Genomic DNA, 20172 nt, shown 5'->3' on the forward strand with positions numbered 1-20172 from the left:
ATATGTAAGCCCTACCATAAAATGAGATAAAAAAAAAACATATCTATAGAGTGTGCTAAAAAAACATTAGATCAGCCTTCCATCGATTATTAAGGCAGCGTTCTTCTTGAGTGGTACACGGGCAGATGGCCCCCGTCTGGTCTGCACAGAGCAACAGACCTCCTTGGTTACATCGATGCACCAAGGTGATGGACCTTAATATTTATGGCGGCTCCCCCTGGCATTCGGGGTCACATGAGTGGCACATGGACAGACAGCCCAATTGGTACAAGAGTCCATTTGAGCAGTACATGGAGAGATGGCCTGATCAGTACTGCAGTCCTGATTGGAACTTGAGTCTCATACTTCAATTAAGGGGTGCACTCAACAGGATCCCCACAGGACCTTGCTATCTCCAGGCACTCTCCTTCTCCCAATAGAGTCTTCTGGTCTCAGCAGGTAGGCAAACACTGGTGCTCCAGGCATCAGGGCAAGTGGTCTTGATTCTCCTGGGTAATGTCCCCTCATGTAGCAGGGAGTCTAGCAGACCTTGGTACCTAGTCCTGGTTACAAAAGACAGGCATTGTGCTGAGCTTCTCCAAGTTGCTGCAGAGCGGCAGTTCGAGTAGTTGACCGTTTTACAACGTGAGAGATTCAAGCTCTCCTTTTTATAATCTGTTTCTATGCCCAGATATAATTTAGTGTCTCAGTCTTTGAAATTTGTGCTGTAGGTGTTGCTTCCTTTGAAGTGCCCACTCCCCTGCCTTCCCCTTTCTCTAGGAGCCAGTGTGCCACGGAAGGAATGACTCTAACCTTGATAATCCCACAGCACTCCATGTGGGTGACTAGAGTATAACACTCAAATGTCAGCCTCACTGATATATGCCTGCCTACAGGTTACCAAGGTCCTAGCTCTGTTTTTTATGATTCCCTGCCTCTGTAGTATTTCCCTTATCAGCCCCATTATCTCTCTGACAATGTACCAAGGCTCCAGTGACCATTCCTAAATGAAACCATTCCTTTGAAGTGCCTGGATCTCCCTTTCTCCATTGTGTGTGTCCCAATCCAGATCTCAGGAGTGCAGGCAATCCACAAATGTGCCTGGGATGCCCTCTCCACCTCAAGATCCCTTTCCAAGGCCCTGAGTTTCCAACATGGAACCCACAGGCCTCTAAGTACTGTATGACACACAGGCACATATACATTACAGCTCACACGCGCAAACACATGCATACTGCAGATCGACGCACATGGACATGATGTAGGTCCAGGGCAATTTAAGTACTCACTCAGCAGAGAAAGATTACATGAGTGGACTGGTAGGCCCCACTCTTGTGAGACAGGTGACAAGACTTGTTCACACTTCTGATCAATGTTACAAAACGGTATATTGCCACCACCATGCTTGTGCTAATTAACTTCTGGCAAGGGGAGTAGCCTTTTATCACTATGAGAGTAGCACTTTGTGCATATCTCCCGGTTTAACAATCTATGAGACAGGCCTAGGCCATAGTGCAGGTGCATGAGCTGTATTTGTTCATGACCAAAAATTGGTTGCAGCAGGGGCAGCTGTGGTCCCAATCAAGAAATGTCTCTAACATTACAGCCTAACACATTTTGAAATCTCTCACCATATTCACCAAACTTTTGTCTACCTTGGTGCACCAACCTCCCTAGCAAGGATGTTGGGCCTCAATAATTCAAACAGTTCCTCAGTTGAGTCCAACCTACCCATGAACCTCTCCGTACCCTGATCCCTACTGGTGAGGCTTGATGCCCTTTTGGTTGCAGTGAAAGGCATACCTGCTACCAGAGGTCGATTCACATACAATACAAAAAACACCTAATCTCAACTATCACCACCCAGAATGTCTGATGCACTCAAGAAATCCACAAATATCAACCAACTGTACACCCCAATGGGGACACAGCCGAAATAATTAAATCCTCCACTCCCCTTCTTACCTTCTCTGTCCAAGCACAAGCCGTGGGCTAGTAAGCGACTACCAGGGCTTTAAGTGGGATGAAAAAATTGGGGAGGTCTCTCAAAGAGGCGTGACTGATGTAATTAAGAGCATGGCTTAAAAACGTAAGCTAAAGATCTGTGCTTAGCATAATGTGCCGCACAACTGGTATTTTCTGCTTCTTTCTGTCATTGCATTCAGATAGGTAATGCAACGAGTAACATTGCACCACCAACACGCAAGGACTATTGACTTTGTCAGTGGCAGGGTCAGGCCCACTTAAAGGCCCGCCGACTACACAAAAAGTTGGGGGCACTCAAACGAGTTAGTCATGCTCGAAGAAAACAGCTGAATGCCCCCCTGCCCAACCCAGCACGGCCACAGGAGGCGAGGGTGACTAAAACTGCAGGCGATTGCTGTGAAACAAGCATTGTGACACATTGCAGCACAATCTTCTATTAAAAAATACTTTTTAGCAAAATAGCTCTTGCTCTGCCTGCAAAAACCACCAATTACAGAAAAGTTACGCAGCACACCAATAGGGAGCTTGCTGAAGCCTTCATCAAATTCTTTTGGGCCAAAGTGCACCAATTTCAAAATGCTTCCAGCACAAAATTCAACAAAGTGTTTTATCAGGCCAAAACTGGGGCCCCGTCAGTGACTTTTCCAAAAATGTTTGCTTTGCACGGATAGGCATGGCATCCTTTTCTGCAACAAATGCAGGCTTCCTCCATTTTAGTTTTTAAGTCTGGGTTATGCCAGTGCAGCAGTCAGACCTAACCATTGGTTTCAATATACACAGAGTGGGCTTTTGGTCTCACCCTTTCAATCATTCAGGTTCTCTTACCAGCCTCTTTCAGCCATTTGCATGAGACTTTGTCAAACAAGTTTTGGATCGGTGGAGCAGGGTAGCCATCTTTTACCTATTGCAATTGGTTGCTTAGGTGAAGCCCTCTACCGTCAAATCTGTAGTTGCATTGAAGTGCACGAGGGGCTGCTTCTCAACTATAGTCCTATCTGTCCACTCCTACTACTCCCTCCTTTTCTCCAATATACTAACAATACACGTGTTAGCACACTACCCTCAGAACAGGATGGCAACTTCACTCCAGGCCATTGCAGACACTGTCTCCAGTCCTGAAGGAATGATTTCAGATATGTTACTGTTATCGCTTTAGACGAATTAACCGCTTAGGTGCGGGCGTCGGCCACTGGCCGACGCCCACACACCCTCCCTGGTGCGGGTCACGACCAGTGGCCGACACCAGGAAGGGCATTAATAAATCCTCGGGTGCGTCGCACCCGAGGATTTATTTTTTATTTTTTTCCCCCCCCCGGGAGACACGGAAGCTACCGTGTCTCCCCCCGACCCCCACCCGCCCCTTTGTGACGTCAGCGCGCCGCGAGGCGCGCTGACGTTGCAAAGGTGTTTTCCCCATGAAAGCAGGAAGCAGCCTTGCGACCGCTTCCTGCTTTCATGGGGAAAACGGCCTTTTTCACGTTCGGGAAGGCCTCGTAAGAAAGGGGAGAGTCTCCCCTTTCTTACGAGGCCTTCCTGAAAGTGTTTCCTGGCCCCCGATCGCAGCACAGCTGCGATCGGGGGCCAGGAAACACTTTCAGGAAGGCCTCGTAAGAAAGGGGAGACACTCCCCTTTCTTACGAGGCCTTCCTGAAAGTGTTTCCTGGCCCCCGGTCGCAGCTGTGCTGCGATCGGGGGCTAGGAAACACTTTCAGGTTTCCTGGCTCCCCCGATCGCAGCACAGCTGCGATCGGGGGGGTCAGGAAACATTTTGAAAAGGCCTCGTAAGAAAGGGGAGACTCTCCCCTTTCTTACGAGGCCTTCTGAAACTGTTTCTGGCCCCCGATCGCAGCACAGCTGCGATCGGGGGCCAGAAACAGTTTCAGAAGGCCTCGTAAGAAAGGGGAGAGTCTCCCCTTTCTTATGAGGCCTTCTGAAACGGTTTCCTGGCCCCCGATCGCAGCACAGCTGCGATCGGGGGCCAGGAAACCCCACTAGACACCAGGGATTTCACTTTTGGGGGGCAGCCCCCCCCCGGAAAACGGGCCGCCCCCCCCCGGATAATTTTCCGAAAAAAATAAAAAGGTAGGTACCCCCTGGGGAGGGGGGGGGGCGCGATCGCGCCCCCCCCCCCAGGGGATTTAAAAAATAAAATAAAATAAAAAAAAAAATGAAATGACAGGGGGTCGCCCGTGGCAATTTTTTTTTTAGATGTTGTAGGGTTTCCCTGGGGGCCATTTTGGCCCCCAAGGAAACCATACAACAACTAAAAAAAAATATATGTATATATCTATATATATATATCTATGTAGATAGATATATCTAGGTACATGGATATATCTATAGATATATCTATGTAGATATATATTTATATATATATATATATTGGTAGATCTGTATCAAAGAGATTTATAAAGCGCGCTACTCACCTGTGAGGGTCTCAAGGCGCTGGGGGGGGGACGGGGGGGAGGGAAAGGGGCTAGGAGGTTCACTGTTCAAAAAGCCAGGTTTTGAGGCCCTTCCTGAAAAGAAGTAGGTTTTGGGTCTTGCGAATGTGGGTTGTGAGTGCGTTCCATGTTTTGGGTGCAATGTAGGAGAAGGATCTGCCCCCGGTGGTGGTGTGTTTGATGCGGGGGTCAGAGGCGAGAGAGAGGTCAGCTGAACGGACGTTTCGTGTGGGGGTGTGGAAGGTGACTCTCGTTGAGGTAGGCAGGGCCTGTGTTGTGGAGTGATTTGTGTGTGAGGATGAGGATCTTGAAGGTGATCCTTTTGTCAATGGGGAGCCAGTGGAGGGATTTGAGGTGTGGAGAGATGTGTTCGTGTCGGTGGAGGTCGAGGATGAGTCGTGCTGCTGAGTTCTGGATGCGTGTAGTTTGCACTTGAGTTTTAGAGTGGTGCCGGCGTAGAGGGCGTTTCTGTAATCAAGCCTGCTGCTGATGAGTGCGTGAGTGACAGTTTTTCTGGTCTCTGTGGGGATCCATTTTAATGTTTTTCAGTATACGGAGTTTGTTGAAGCATGAGGAGGTAAGAGCGTTGATTTGTTGGGTCATAGAGAGGGAGGAGTCTAGGATGATGCTGAGGTTGCGTGCGTAGTTGGCGGGGGTGGGTGCAGGGCCTTGCGTGGTGGGCCACCATGGGGGGTCCCAGGTTTTTTTGGTGAGGGCCAAAGAGGATTATTTCGGTTTTGCTTGAGTTGAGTTTCAGGTGGTTGGCTGTCATATATACATCACTTTTGTCAATATGTGTGTGGTTTCCCTGGGGGGAAAAGGGTCCGACTTGTCTAGTGGCAGTTTTAGTGCCATAAAGAAGCGCAGAAGGTTTATATGCCTACTGCAAAGAGCACATCTGTATTTTATGTAAATAGCTGAGTACATTAGTAAAGTCTATGGAGAGATGAAGGGCACTTTTGCTGGGTGGTAATGAGGAATTCCGAGGAGGAGGGAGTGGGAGCACCAATAATGATTGTTGGACTGGGCGCAGGAGGTGCTAAAGACTGTGACGAATGGTATGTGACAAGGTGTTTTTTGAGTGTCTTGAAAGTACGTGCTGATTGAGGGAAGAAGCGCAGGTAAGGTGGCCTCTACTGTTGCACGTATCTCACACACACCATCGATTTTGTGACTGTCTACGTAGGCTAGTGTTTTAGAGCAACAGTTTAGCCAATAGCAGAGATGGCATCTTGATGGATGACTGCTGCCTGCACTCGGGTTATAGAGGACCGCTCTGACATAGGATCAGAGACTGAGACAGCATCTGAGGGATAGGACAATGGCGCAGACTCTGGGAGTGATTTTTCAGTCAGAGGAGTCCCATTCGAAAACTCCTCTTCCAGTACATTATGAGGGAGGTGATGAGGACAGTCCTGCTGTCCCTTCGCAAGCTGTTCGTGCAACTGGGTAATAGTGGGTTAGGCCAACCCAGAGAGCAGGTGAATGCGGCGGCAAGCAGAGAGAGAGTGCTCTCTTGGGAGCTCACCAATTTAGTTCAGCCCCAAATTCCACCACCCAAATCATATTGTGGAGACATCAAAATTGTCTATGGCAAAACAAACTGGTTTTGTAAGGCAGGCACCTGTGTTTTTGGTCCTGGATTCGGCGGCCATATAGAGAAACACACTAAACCCAAACATTTCTGGAAACTAGACATTCGGGGGAGTCCACAGAGGTGTGACTTGTGTGGATTCCCCAAAGTTTTCTTACCCAGAATACCCTGCAAAGCTGAAATGTTGAGAAAAAACTCTATTTTTCTCGCATTTCTGTCACACAAACTACAGGAATATGCTGGGATCCACAACATTCCTACCACCCAGTGACTCCTCACCTGTCCTGATAAAAACACTACCCCACTTGAGTGCCTACACCTAGTGCCTGTGTCAGGAATGGATCACCCCAGGGTCAACAGCTGCCTCACGTAAGGACCAACATTGACCGTTGTGTGATCTATTCCTGTCGCAGGCACCAGGCCTAACCACACAAGTGAGGTATCATATTTATCGGGAGACTTGGGGGAACGCTGGGTGGAAGGAAATTTGTGGCTCCCCTCAGATTCCAGAACTTTCTGTCACCGAAATGTGTGGAAAACGTGGTATTTTAGCCACATTTTGAGGTTTGCAAAGGATTCTGGGTAACAGAACCTGGTCCGAGCCCCACAAGTCACCTCATCTTGGATTCCCCTGGGTTTCTAGTTTACAAAAATGTGCTGGTTTGCTAGGTTTCCCCAGGTGCCGGCTGAGCTAGAGGCCAAAATCCACAGGTAGGCACTGTTTTCTATGAAAAAATGTGATGTGTCCACGTTCTGTTTTGGGGCATTTCCTGTCGCGGGCGCTAGGCCTACCCACACAAGTGAGGTATCATTTTTATCGGGAGACTTAGGGGAACGCCGGGTGGAAGGAAATTTGTGGCTCCTCTCAGATTCCAGAACTTTCTGTCACCGAAATGTGAGGAAAACTTTTTGAGGTTTGCAAAGGATTCTGGGTAACAGAACCTGGTCCGAGCCCCGCGAGTCACCCCTCCTTGGATTGCCCTAGGTCTCTAGTTTTCAGAAATGCACAGGTTTGGTAGGTTTCCCTAGGTGCCGGCTGAGCTAGAGGCCAAAATCTACAGATAGGCACTTTGGAAAAAACAGCTGTGTTTTCTATAAAAAAAATAGGATGTGTCCATGTTGTGTTTTGGGGCATTTCCTGTCGCGGGCACTAGGCCTACCCACACAAGTGAGGTATCATTTTTATCGGGAGACTTGGGGGAACACAGAATAGCAAAACAAGTGTTATTGCCCCTTATCTTTCTCTACATTTTTTCCTTCCAAATATAAGAGAGTGTGTAAAAAAGACGTCTATTTGAGAAATGCCCTGCAATTCACATGCTAGTATGGGCACCTCGGAATTCAGCGATGTGCAAATAACCACTGCTCCTCAAAACCTTATCTTGATCCCATTTTGGAAATGCAAAGGTTTTCTTGATACCTCTTTTTCACTCTTCATATTTCAGCAAATGAATTGCTGTATACCCAGTATAGAATGAAAACCAACTGCAGGGTGCAGCTTATTTATTGGCTCTGGGTACCTAGGGTTCTTGATGAACCTACAAGCCCTTTATATCCCCGCAACCAGAAGAGTCCAGCAGACAAAACGGTATATTGCTTTCAGAAATCTGACATCGCAGGAAAAAGTTACAGAGTAAAACATAAAGAAAAATGGCTGTTGTTTTCAGCTCAATTTCAATATTTTTTTATTTCAGCTGTTATTTTCTGTAGGAAAATCTTGTAGGATCTACACAAATGACCCCTTGCTGAATTCAGAATTTTGTCTAGTTTTCAGAAATGTTTAGCATTCCGGGATCCAGCATTGGTTTCACACCCATTCCTGTCACTAACTGGAAGGAGGCTGAAAGCACCAAATATAGTAGAAATGGGGTATGTCCCAGTAAAATGCCAAATTTGTGTTGAAAAATTCGGTTTTCTGATTCAAGTCTGCCCGTTCCTGAAAGGTGGGAAGATAGTGATTTCAGCACCAGAAACCCTTGGTTGATGGCATTTTCAGGGAAAAAACCACAAGCCTTCTTCGGCAGCCCTTTTTTCCCATTTTTTTGGAAAAAACAAAATTTTCACTGTATTTTGGCTATTTTCTTGGTCTCCTCCAGGGTAAACCACAAACTCTGGGTACCATTAGAATCCCTAGGATGTTGGAAAAAAAGGACGCAAATTTGGCGTGGTTAGCTTATGTGGACAAAAAGTTATGAAGCCCTAAGCGCGAACTACCCCAAATAGCCAAAAAAGGGCTCAGCACTGGGGGGGAAAAGGCCCAGCAGCTAAGGGGTTAAGACAAAACTACAACACTCCGAATTCATTTGACTGTCACACAGAAGTCCAGGACGTGGAAACAGTATCTTGATTGATCTGGAGCGAGGGTTTCACCATAACCTAGACATTTTGACTTTGCTAATGCTCCTTAATAAAGAGCTACTGTACCATACAATTTTTGCCTTTGTAAACAAAGAGCAGCACGTGCACTCATTGCCTCAGAGTCAATTAATCTTTCATGGTCTTATTCTCCATCTAACAGTGTAGCGGTTTTGCACAGTTTTGTCAACTTTACCTTTGTGAAACCCAAAACCTGCAGGTGCATGGCTTCTGACAATTGATTTTTTTGTGTATAGGTTTTTATTTGCATTTGTACAATAGTTGAAACATACATGGCATACTTTTACGACCATACAGGACACTTCATAGAACTATATCATTTGTAATCCCACCTCCCTGTCCCATGGTACAATCTCCCTTCCTCATGTTCTTTGCAAACAACAATGCGCCCCAAACCGACCCACAGCAGTATAAAGATGTCTTTTACACAACTTTCATAATGAATGAGGCCTTTATCCGTCTCCCCTGGTGTTCATCAGTGGGTGCTCCCCCAATCTACTTCCACAATCTAGTTTAGGGAGGTAGTGCATCTGGAGAGTCCAATAATTCAGTGAGCATCCCAGCCTAGGCCTGTAAATCATCTAGAAGTTAATTGTTGTCACTTCTTGTTTTGCGTATGTGACATTGGGCCAGATGTACGAAATTCCTGAATTGCGACTCGCAACTTGCGAGTCGCAATTCAGTATGCAGGATGGTGTCCCTGACACCATCTGCGACTCGCAAGGGGGTCGCAAAGGTCTACCTCATTAATATTAATGAGATGGGTCGCTATTTACGACCCTCCCTTGCGACTCGCAGCACTCACAGGGATGGTGGCCTGCTGGAGAGAGCAGACCACCATGTCTGTGACTGCTTTTAAATAAAGCAGGTTTTTTTTTTTGTAATGCAGCCCGTTTTCCTCAAAGGAAAACGAGATGCATTACAAAATGAAAAAACGAAACGTTTTAGTTTCATTTTTTCAGAGCAGGCAATGGACCACTGCCTGCTCTGAAAAAATGTTTTCCATGCTATTCACAAAGGGGAAGATGGGTTACCACCAATGTGACACTGGTGGTAACTGTGATTGCTTTGCGACCTCGTTCGCAGTCACAAAGCAATGCACCCCTTCCTAATTGCGACTCGTAGTCCCGTTTTGCGAGTCGGTAACCAGGTTACCGACTCGCAAAACGGGGATTGGGCATCGCGATGTGGTTTTTGCACGTCGCAAACAGCAAAATTCACTGTTTGCGACATGCAAAAACTTTCCTACATCTGGCCCATTACTCCCCATTTTCACACTCTGCCATATTGTTCAGTCATTCTGCAGTTTTAGGGGATTCCGGGGACATCCTTGCGTTCAGCCAGTATGAGTCCCAGCAGAAGAAATTTCCTGCGCCGTTTCTTTTTCTTTTTCACAGGGATCCGACCTAACAGACACAGTTCCAACTCTCCAGGTATTGACCAACCCATGTTCTAACAATAGAAATGTGCTTAAAAGCACGAACAGCATTGTGAATTAAAAAGCAAAACCTGGTGATATACGGTGAAGAAAGTGTGCCTCAATGCACCTCTGCTAAAATTGGATTGGCACCACCGTGTGCCCAGATACAGTCACATTTCTTTAATCAATAAGCCTCATCATCAGTTTGGTCACATGCACTCCTTGTCATTTGCACAAATGTACATATTACATTTTTCATAAGCTACCTTGCTTTTTATGAAGTTCTGCACAACTGAAAATATTGAAAAAATATATTTTGCATTAATTCAAATTCGCTGCTTAAAATGTCACAAATTGGTAGAAAAATGTGACAAGCTCATCTGTACTAAACTCAATAGAAGGCCCAGGCTTATCAAAAGCAATCTGCACGTGATGAGGGTCCGGGATGTACTCTGCACAAGTGGGAAATTTGTGGCTTTGGTCAGGATTACATGTCTGTGTGTGTTTGCATTACTGTGCATGCAGGTAAGGAGATTTTGCATGTTTACATAGCTGCAGCAGCAGCCCCGGCAAATGTCAAGGGGGGAGGGTGGGGTGACGGGGATGGGGACAAGGTTTGAAGAAAACACTTACTGTTCCTGCCGCCTCCTGCCACCTCGCTCCTCTTCTAATGGTTTCCAGCAATCCTGGTGCTGCTCTGATGCTAAACCTAGCATGAAAGCAGCTTCAGGATTGGCCTGAACGGCTTGGACTGCCACTCAGACACTACCCTAGGGTGTGTGCAGTTTCTCCAGCCTGGCTGTGTTTGGCCGGTCTAAGACAGCTGGCCAAACACACATGCACACTTAGTGCACTCCACTCCTCCTCCCCCTACAAACTCCTGTGCCCCAGCTCCACCCCTCCCCGCACCTGCTGGCTGAGCCAGCAGCAGGAAAATAAAACAACATTAAAATATTGTTTTATTTTCCTGCTGCCGGCTCTTAGCCAGGGGGGCGACGCTCTTCTGCCATTGAGGAGGAGCCGCCCATGCGTAGGTGTCTGGATTGGGGGCTGGAGGAAATCTGTTCAGTGGTAATTTCCACACAGACGGCTACCTTCGCAGCGCAAGTGGTACTTCCCTCAAAATACTGACATGCACGAGACCTGTGCATGTTCTGTACTAATTAGGACGAGTATCTGTTGCTTGGTGTAACACAAAGTTTAAATCTATATTATCCTAAATATCCAAATGATGTTTGTATTCTTTGTACAAACATATTACAGATAACAAAACATTGCAGTGGACTGTGCAACTTTCATATTGCAATAAAATAATAGTTTTCTTTGAAATCATTCAGTGGGGGTGAAGGCTTTTTGTTTCAATGTGGGGCCCTTCAAAGAGAAGTCCATGATTTAGTTTTAATTCGGGCATGCATCATCCCTGCTAGGTGACACCATCAGCTATGCTTTCAGACCCCAGAGTAGGTAAAACAAAACACTTTTGTTACATTCTTGCTGCAGGACACAGGGATAACTAAGGCAGAACGTTTCAACATGACTTTCTGAGGCATGTAAGGTGTTATGGAACAAAGACAGCCGAACAACTTCTTAAAGTGTGTGAAAACCAATCCCTTGGCAAAAACAGGGAAAATGTGGTGGTGCAAAGATGTGTGGCACCAGAGGGGAGGACTGTTACCATTGATACGTTTGTCCTTTAATAAAATCTTCAAGCATTCAGCACTGTGATGCTACCATTGAGGTAGCACACCATTGGAGTTGAGCCGGCTTTGCTGGGATGGGATGTTTTATGCCACAACACCGAATACAACAAAATTGTCCATCAACAACAAAACAAAGTGGAAGATACCAACTTGCACAATATTGTCAAGGTGAACATTCATAGGGGAGTGTAGATTTGCTATTCTAACTCAAAACATATTTGCTGTGATTGTATTATGCAGGTCAATACCTTGCAGTCAATATTGTTGCAAGTTGATAGTCCAAAATTGATCCTGTAGTATTAAAATGGCTAGGACTTCATAATGTGAGAAGGTATTCTTGGCAGGCTCCATGAGGATAAGATTAGGTACTGGATGCACTGTCTGAGATGTCATTCCAGTTGGTTCTTGCATAGGGAGTTCATCACAGACTACGTGAAATGGAATAGTGAGTATTTATTTGTTTATTTGAGGTTTAGATCATCAGACTCAAAACAATTAAAGGTTTTGGTGATAAGTAAGAGCAATTTTAGCAATGTACTAAACACATTTTAGTAAATTATTACCAGCTCCTAAAATTAATTTAGAAAATGGATAAGGAATCACTATTTGCAAGGGTTGTGTTATAGATGTCCCTTCTAAATAGTGATTCTATTCATCTTTATCAAAGGTTTAAGACTGAAATAGCAGTCGTAAACCATTGAAAAATTACATAACCCCAAGTTATATTTTTTTCTGCTCTTGTTTTTGTTGGTCTTAGGACTTGTGCACTTTACCACTGCTAATCAGTGCTATACTGTGTGTGCTTCCCCCAGTTGGCCTATTTAATTTTCTTGTAAATCCCTAGTAAAGAGGTATTAGATATACTCAGGGCCTGTATGTTAAATGGTACTAGCGGGCCGGCAGCACTTACTCTGCCACCGAGCCCTACCAGCCTGTCTCAGGCCTGCCATTGCAACCTCTGTGTGCAGTTTTGAACTGCCATTCCCATAGCTTCCTTTCTAATGCATATTGCACCCCTAGGGCAGGCCCTAAACAGCCCAAAGGGCATAGTACAACATATTCAAAAAGTAGGACATGTGCTTTTAAGCTTTGCATGTCCTGACAGTGAAAAACTCTTAAATTTGTTTTTCATTATTGCAATGCCTATCTCTTCAATAGGATAACATAGGTGTTACCTTATTATACTTGAAAAGGATATCTTCCAAATGAGAGCAGGTAAACATTTCATGTTTGGTGTCTTTGGAATCAGAATGAAATATCCTCTTTTATGGTAAAGTCGGATTTTGAATTACAATTTTGAAAATGCCACTTTTAGAAAGTTTTCCTGCTTTAGTCATTTAGTGCCTGCAGCCTATCTCTGCATCACAGACTAGGTGTAGTTTGAACTTGGTCTTTGTGTATTCCTCCTAGACAATCACACACAATAGAGAGCTTAATTGTCCTGGCTGGCCCATTACTTGGGGAATGGGAGGTCGGAGCTGGGCACAGCCCTACTTACACCTGAATAGGCTGTGTCTTGCCTTCATGCAAAGGATTGCATACCCCTGTAATTAGTTTGGAGCTAGGGTAGGTGAGGCAGGAAACCTGAGCACCCTAAAGGGAATCCTCGAATAGTTTCTCCCACTTCAAAGAAGGCACCGGGTATAAACATTGGACCTCAAACACACTTCTTGACCTGTGGAAGACTCTGCCCGGAAGAAGGACTGCTGTGCTGCTGAGAGGACTGTCACTCTGCTTGACTGTTGCCCTGAAGGACTGCTGTCTGATGTGCTGACCTGCTGCCCTCTTGCCTAGGTGGGTGAGAAGGACTGGACCTGCAACCTGCACCCAGGACCACTAGAGTGATTCCAAGAGCTAGTCTTTTGTAAACCAGCACCTGACCTCTGCAACTGTGAATTATTTTCCCCTGCCAAGTGGTGCCCCTACATCCCTGGATTCTTGAAAATTGGCCTGAAGGTGGCATGCTTGCCCATTTGGGGATCCAACTGAACTGGTGCAGAGCAACCCAGAGCAGAACCACGCTGCAAGGATTCTTCCAAAGCAAGGACTGTGCATCGACCTCGCAATTTACAGCTCATTGGAACTGGCGCTGTGCGGTGCATCCCCAACACAGGCCCCCACATCGCAAGCCCCTCATCGACAGCAACCTTAACGATGATGCAGGACTTTGCATCACTAGCCTCGCAGTTGCTCCGGAACCACACAGTACATGATGCATCCTGAACGCAGAATTTCACTTTGCATGCTATCCTCGTTAATGGCCTCCTCCATGATGATGCAGGACCTTGCATTGCAGCCTCGCAGTTCCTCAGAACCGATGTTGGACAACTGATCTTTGACTCAGACCTCACATTGCCTCGGCCACGCAACACATTCTCAACCCGGGACCTTGCAATGCTCCACAACCAGGATTTAAGGTACTCTTATTGAGCTGACCTAACTGGGTCACTGCAGCTGGCCTGTGCTCCATCACGGTCAGCCGGAACTTGTGACTTTATCCTTGTCTGGCGCAACCAGATAGCTACAGTTGGAGCTTTGTGCGTTTTGACACTATTTTCACTTAAATCTTTAAAACTTAATTTCTCTAATTCTATTGATTAGATTGTTGCGGTTCTGGTCTTGTTTTATTTAAAATTTACTCTATTTTTGTAATCTGGTAAGGGGTCCTTTGTGTGGTGTTTCCATTTTATTACTGTTTGAGGTGTTGCACAAATACTTTATCTCTGAGTTAAGCCTAAATGATCTGTGCCAAGCTACCAAAGGGTTGAGCACAGGTTACTTTAGGGTCTGCTTGTGACCTCACCCTGACAAGGATGTGGTTGCTGCATGAGTAGGGTTCACCTCCCTCAAACAGTAACCCAATTTGTGACATGGTTGTTAACAAAAAGTTTGTTTAGGAGTAGTCAGCTGTCCACTGAACCACTGTGAACTCTAAAACAAACAAAGATAAGTAAACTTGTTTTAAAGGCAGGCAGGTTACCATTAAGGAAACTAAGTTACATTAAAAAAATGTACTTTATTGAAATGCGATCACAGACATGATGGCCTCCCTGAACCCAGCAGGCCACTGTACCTTTGATGGCATCCAATCATAGTGAGTCGCAATTTGTGACTTACCTCATTAATATTCATGAGCAGGTCAGATTCCGGTCCTCCAGGTTTCGTATTAGAACCGACCTATAAGTACATATTTTGGTTCTTAAAAATCTTTACTAGTCGCCAAAATCTTGGTCACAACTTGTGACCAGTGCCTTGCCATCATGTATCTGACACATTTAGTTTCCTTCTGCTCGGCTAGATAACTGAAAGTGAACTGAATTAAAGGAGACTGAAATAAGTGTATAAAGAGCTGGACTTTAACATTAGGGCTGTTCACTAAAAAGTGTTCCGGTTACATTGCAGGAACCACGAACTCCCAATGTTAGGTATTTCTCTATTCAAAAACAACATTTAATTCCACAATAACCTCAGAATGTTGATTAAATCTGACATAATTTTCCCTCTAACAGCCCCGTTTAAGAGCTTCTATAAGGCCTATCTTGTTATGGAATAGCCTCGTCACAGAAAACACCCAGTCAGTTCCTCCTGCTGTGTGTAGCATGTTGAAATATGAAACACAACACAGTAAAAGGAACTGACTGCTACCGGTGACAGGTACATCAGTTCAACGGTGATGTCATCAGCTTGACTTAAAGAAATTCTGAACGTGTGTTTGTGGCTAGGCCGGACTTTAAATCCTACTGTGAATTTAAACTGCAAAAGCATATGCTTGACGTAGGAGACCTAAATCTGGTGTTGTGGGCGGACAAATGCAGGGGTAAATAATTGATCATCTCCACCTGATTAATAATGCTATTGAGGATTTGAAAGGCTTTTTCTTCGAAATTAAAAGTTACACCCAGGTCTCGGCACCTTCTCGATTCAAGTGCAGTTCCAATAACAAACTTAATTATTTATGCTTTGAAAGTATACAGGATATTCAATGACCCCTGTGTGAATATAAGTCATTTTCCATTTCGTGGACACCCAACAGCAGGCATACAGATGGTAGTTATGAGTATGGGGGAGGAAGTGGACCAAGTGCCTACAATCAGGCCAGGCAGGCACTGACAATGGAATGTGTAGCATAACCATGTCAGGCTCTTAGCTACCAGGAATCAACAATAAGGAACTGTGCGTTTTAAATGATTTAAAAACAGAGGCTCCATTGAAAGTGCTTCTTTTATTTGTGGTCCATTGGAAGCAGGGCAATAGAAAACTAATTATACCTGTTTCATCCCACAAATGGCATGGATCCCTAGAGCTAGTAGGAAGTATGTGATGTGAGACGCGTTAGGAAACCCTCATTAATTGGTGAGCGGTGGGGGTGAGGGAAGCTTTTCATGAAGCTTCTAATGGCCTTAAGCAAGGGGGTTGATCCGGGAGGTCGGGGGGATTTTCGGATGAATCGGCGGTGTCAGCTGGTTCTGCATCTTTAGCAGGCCTTACTCATGCTATGGTATTAAAGCTGTAGTATCTATCCTGTGCTCCCCTTCTCTCTATGTCTTAATGAGTGACTGGGCATCCGTGACTATATGTGCTGTGTGCATAAGTGTTGTAAGGTTGGTGTACAGACGTGATGGTAGTGCCACACACCAACTCTGTATTACATCATTCCCTGTCAGCATTCCAGACCTCACGAGCTCAGACATGCAGAGGATGGGAACACACAGCATACTACAGTAGCCTTACACTATTTGCCGAGTGCACCATGGAACTTCACAGTGAAAAAGCTAAAAGCTATTATGAATAGCCGACCACCAGATTTATTTTTAATTTCTTTCCAAAAGAAAGTTTGATGTTAGTCAAGCAGTGCTCGCATGTCTCATTGCAACATACATCACAGTTTGTACTCCGAAGCATTGAGCTGGCTTCAGATTATAGCTGATGAGATGATTTCAGCGTAGTCATTTTAGGGAATGACTAACCGCCTTATCTTTTACTTCGGCAAGGATATGATTTCCCCAGAACACAGCCCATGTGCCAGTTCAAATGTAATCTACCAGAGAGAAGATATTCAAACTGGAGTGCGGCCATATTTGTAACTCTTTTTTAGTGCAGTGGGAGCCATATGCCTTAAAAATGATACTGGGTGAGGAGCGCAGACAGGGCCACCACAGCTGACCCTTGGCCAGGTTGACGGCAGAGTTCCGGGACTCATGCTTGTCCCTGAAGCACTGGCTCATTACAGAAGATGGATGTTACATCTTGTGCTTGTGGGGGCTCATGGAATGCATTGCGAAGATTCTGCTTCCATAGATTGTGAAGTTTGACTGGCAAGGATAGTTGGCTGGCAGCTCCCATCTTGTGACATCCTTTCAATAAGCTTCATACCTTCTTCCATGATACTTGCACCAAGGAAGATCATTTCGATGGAGTGGCCACCTTTATGCTGAGTTGCCCTGATAAATAAATTGGCCCTGCAAGTAGGGATAAACCTTCTTCCTGGAGTACAGGTGGATCAATTCCACTATACACAGACTGTGTTTTACACGTTCAGAAGTCATCAACACCCAGCCAGAAAGATATTAATCAAACAAACTCATCTCTCTACAGCCAGACAGCAAAGAATCCCTTTTTGACCCAATTATGAAAGTCATTGGTTCTGAGGTTGACATTGGGGGTTCCAGGCCATGAGGATGCTGGTGCTGGTGGACACAGGAGGACTCAGAGCCATAGCCATAGGCTATTCAAAGATGTGTATTGCAGGACACGATTTAATAGACCAAAAAACGATAGGGCACCATTTCTGGGCAAGATGATGCACTGCACACATAAACCCAACCTGTGTTGGGCAGAGGACTGGCGCTCTATATTACTGTCCCAGACCGAGAAATCTCTTGAAACCTACTCTGTTATTTAATAACGTTTTGCTGGAATGTGACATTTTAAAATATATGGCTATCTAAGATTACCTTTCCTGAAGTCACTGTCTGATGATCACCACTGGGATTCCGATCTTTGACTTTAAAGAAATATATATTTTTTAATTGTGGTCCATTAATGGTCAAGTCGCTCTTTCTCTGTGTATTTAATTCTAGGTACACTGTAAAATATGATTAAAAATGAAACGTGTGTGATGACATTACAAAGAACAAAACATATTTAAAATGCATTAGAGAACACATCAGGATTCAACGCATGTCTGATAGACATTGGTGCGTTACATTCACGGCAAGGATATTATTTAATTTGCTGTTAGTTCACCCCTGCAGTCCAGAAAATAAGTGCTTACAGTACTGCCTCTTATTGTGCTATTGTTCAAGCTATCAGGTGGCCCATAGTGGTAAACCTAAGCTGTTTGTGCTTCTGCATTGCAGAAAATTATATCTTATATTATAGCAGAGACACTCGCAGAACCCTTTCGAATATGAAGACAAAATACTGTTTTGTGGAAACACTTGTAATCCATATTTCTATATCATAGATCCAAAACTATACATCACGCAAGAATTATAAAGTTAATTTCTAGGACATCTTAAACGCCTTTTAAAGGCCTATTGAGTGGATGTTTTGCACGCTTATTTATGTTAGCAAGGTATTTATTATTTGCAACGGCAGGACAAACAAAAACATCCAAAAGCCACAAGGGGGAACAGTGCACAATACTTGTTACTGCATCATAATAGTACGGAAGTAGTAGGATCAAGGTCCAGAAACATACAAGGAGTAGTGTGTGGTTGTCATTCGGGGTGGGGGGATCAAGGTGAGGGTTGGCGGCTTATATGGGGGTGTGTGAAGGGACCCGTTTTCACGGATCAAGGCCTTGAGAGTGCGGTGCAGATCACATTCAGGAGAAGAGGGGTGCAGCGGGGTGCAGCAGGAGTGCTTTGGTCGTCTGGTTCAATAGATAGTAAATAGTCTTGCAGGGGTTGCCAGGTGTCTTTTGGCCCTGCAGTAGAGGGAGTTATTGTTGCATAAGCATCACTCGTCATGTTGCAGTATACCATGCTGCTTATCTAGGCCTTGGTGGTGGGGTGGATGTCATTGCCCAAGTGCAATGCTATCTCTCTTTTAGCCAAGAGTAAGGCTGTGGCAGTAAATCAGCGAATATTTTTTGGGACGTGTGCTACATAGCCCAAAAACGCAAGCAGTGTATCTGGCTCGAGCCTCGTCTCTGTCATTCTGGAAAGGCAGTCGAACACTTCAGTCCAGTATGTGCAGATATGTGGGCATGTCTACGTCAAATGAGAGAAATTAGCCTCTTGACCGCTGCATTTAGGGCATTGGGAGGATCTAGAGGGAACTATTCGGGCCAGGCCGCTGGGTGTTATGTAGGCTCTGTGTAAGAACTTGAAATTAAGGAATTTGTGTTGGTGATTGGGCGAGACTAGTTTTGTCTGTGAACAGCAATAGTACCACTCTTTGCCTGTAAGAGGACTGTCCAAGTGGCGGTCTCATGACGCCCTTATGCTTGTGCCATGTCTATGCCTGAGAACTATGCATGCGCGGTAAAGTTTAGAGACCAATCGGTTCCCTTCTGTGTCTGATATCAATAATGTCAAAAGGGTGAAATCATCCCGGGCTGGACGATTGGAGGGGACATGTGTCCATAAGGTGCCATGTGTTGCTAGAGTAGAAAATGGTCCATGTGAAATACATGTGTAAAACTGTTGTCGTCTGTATGTTTGAGAACGTGGCTGTCAGGGAAAAGATTGCCTATCCTCTGTAGTCTGTGGCGAGCCAGCATATATTGGGCCACGTTCTCCAGAGTTAATGGCAGCCATGAGTTATGGGTGGGGGGAGTGCAGGGGAATACAGGAGGCCATTTCCCAGGTCACAGCAAAGTTTCTTCCACGCCCAGCTCGTGGTGAACAATATCTGTGTATCAGAAGGGTCCAGTTTAAGGACCTGCGTTAGGAGAGATCCCCGGGGATTGTATCCCGCTTGATCATGTTCAGGCTTAGCATTTGGGAGCGAGACATCTGGGTGAAACCAGTAAAATGTGAATTGACATTGCTCTTCAAGATAATGTATTTGAAAATCTGGGACCCCATGTCCACCTCATTCATATGGTAGAACAAGATGTCCCATTTAACCCATGGCCTACGACATGCCCATATCAGTCCCAGCAGCAATCTCCCTAAGGTGGAGAAAAAGGAATTGGTAAGGGGTATAAGTATGTTTAGAAATAAATATAAGAAGCAGGGGAAGGGCCACCATTTTGATAATGGTGATGCGGCCCACTATGGATAGGGGAAGACGGAGCCATTGTTCAATATGTATTGTAAGTTTGTCAATGGCAGGGCCATAGTTAAGACAAATAACCTGTTCTTTATCCTGGTGCAAAATTACACCCAATAATTTAGTGGACTCCTCGCACTACTTGAGTAGAAATTCACACGGCAGGAGTGTGGTGATGTCTGTTAGATGGAATAACTCTGATTTCACCCAGTTAATATGTAGACCAGAGAAGCCACCAAATCTAATGATTTCAAAGGATAATGGAGGGATGGCACATAAACAGTAAAATATATGGTCTGCCTACATGGATATAAGGCGCTGAGGCGAAATTGGAGGCCGCAGTGCATAAGGCGTTCTCCTAAGTGGCGGACGAGAGGGTCCATGTTGATTATAAATAATAGTGGTGATAGGGGGCAGCCCTGGATTATACCCCTGGTTATGGCGAAAGCT

General features: G+C 45.2%; 1 protein-coding gene across 1 annotated transcript in view; it reads left to right on the forward strand.

Annotated features, from left to right (window-relative positions):
• Nucleotides 1-20172, forward strand: part of GLIS3 (GLIS family zinc finger 3) — an 868281-nt gene that overhangs the window by 41981 nt on the left and 806128 nt on the right. The window lies entirely within an intron of this gene.

The sequence above is a fragment of the Pleurodeles waltl genome, chromosome 1_1 (genome assembly GCF_031143425.1).
Source record: "Pleurodeles waltl isolate 20211129_DDA chromosome 1_1, aPleWal1.hap1.20221129, whole genome shotgun sequence".
In the NCBI taxonomy this organism is placed as follows: Eukaryota; Metazoa; Chordata; class Amphibia; order Caudata; family Salamandridae; genus Pleurodeles; species Pleurodeles waltl.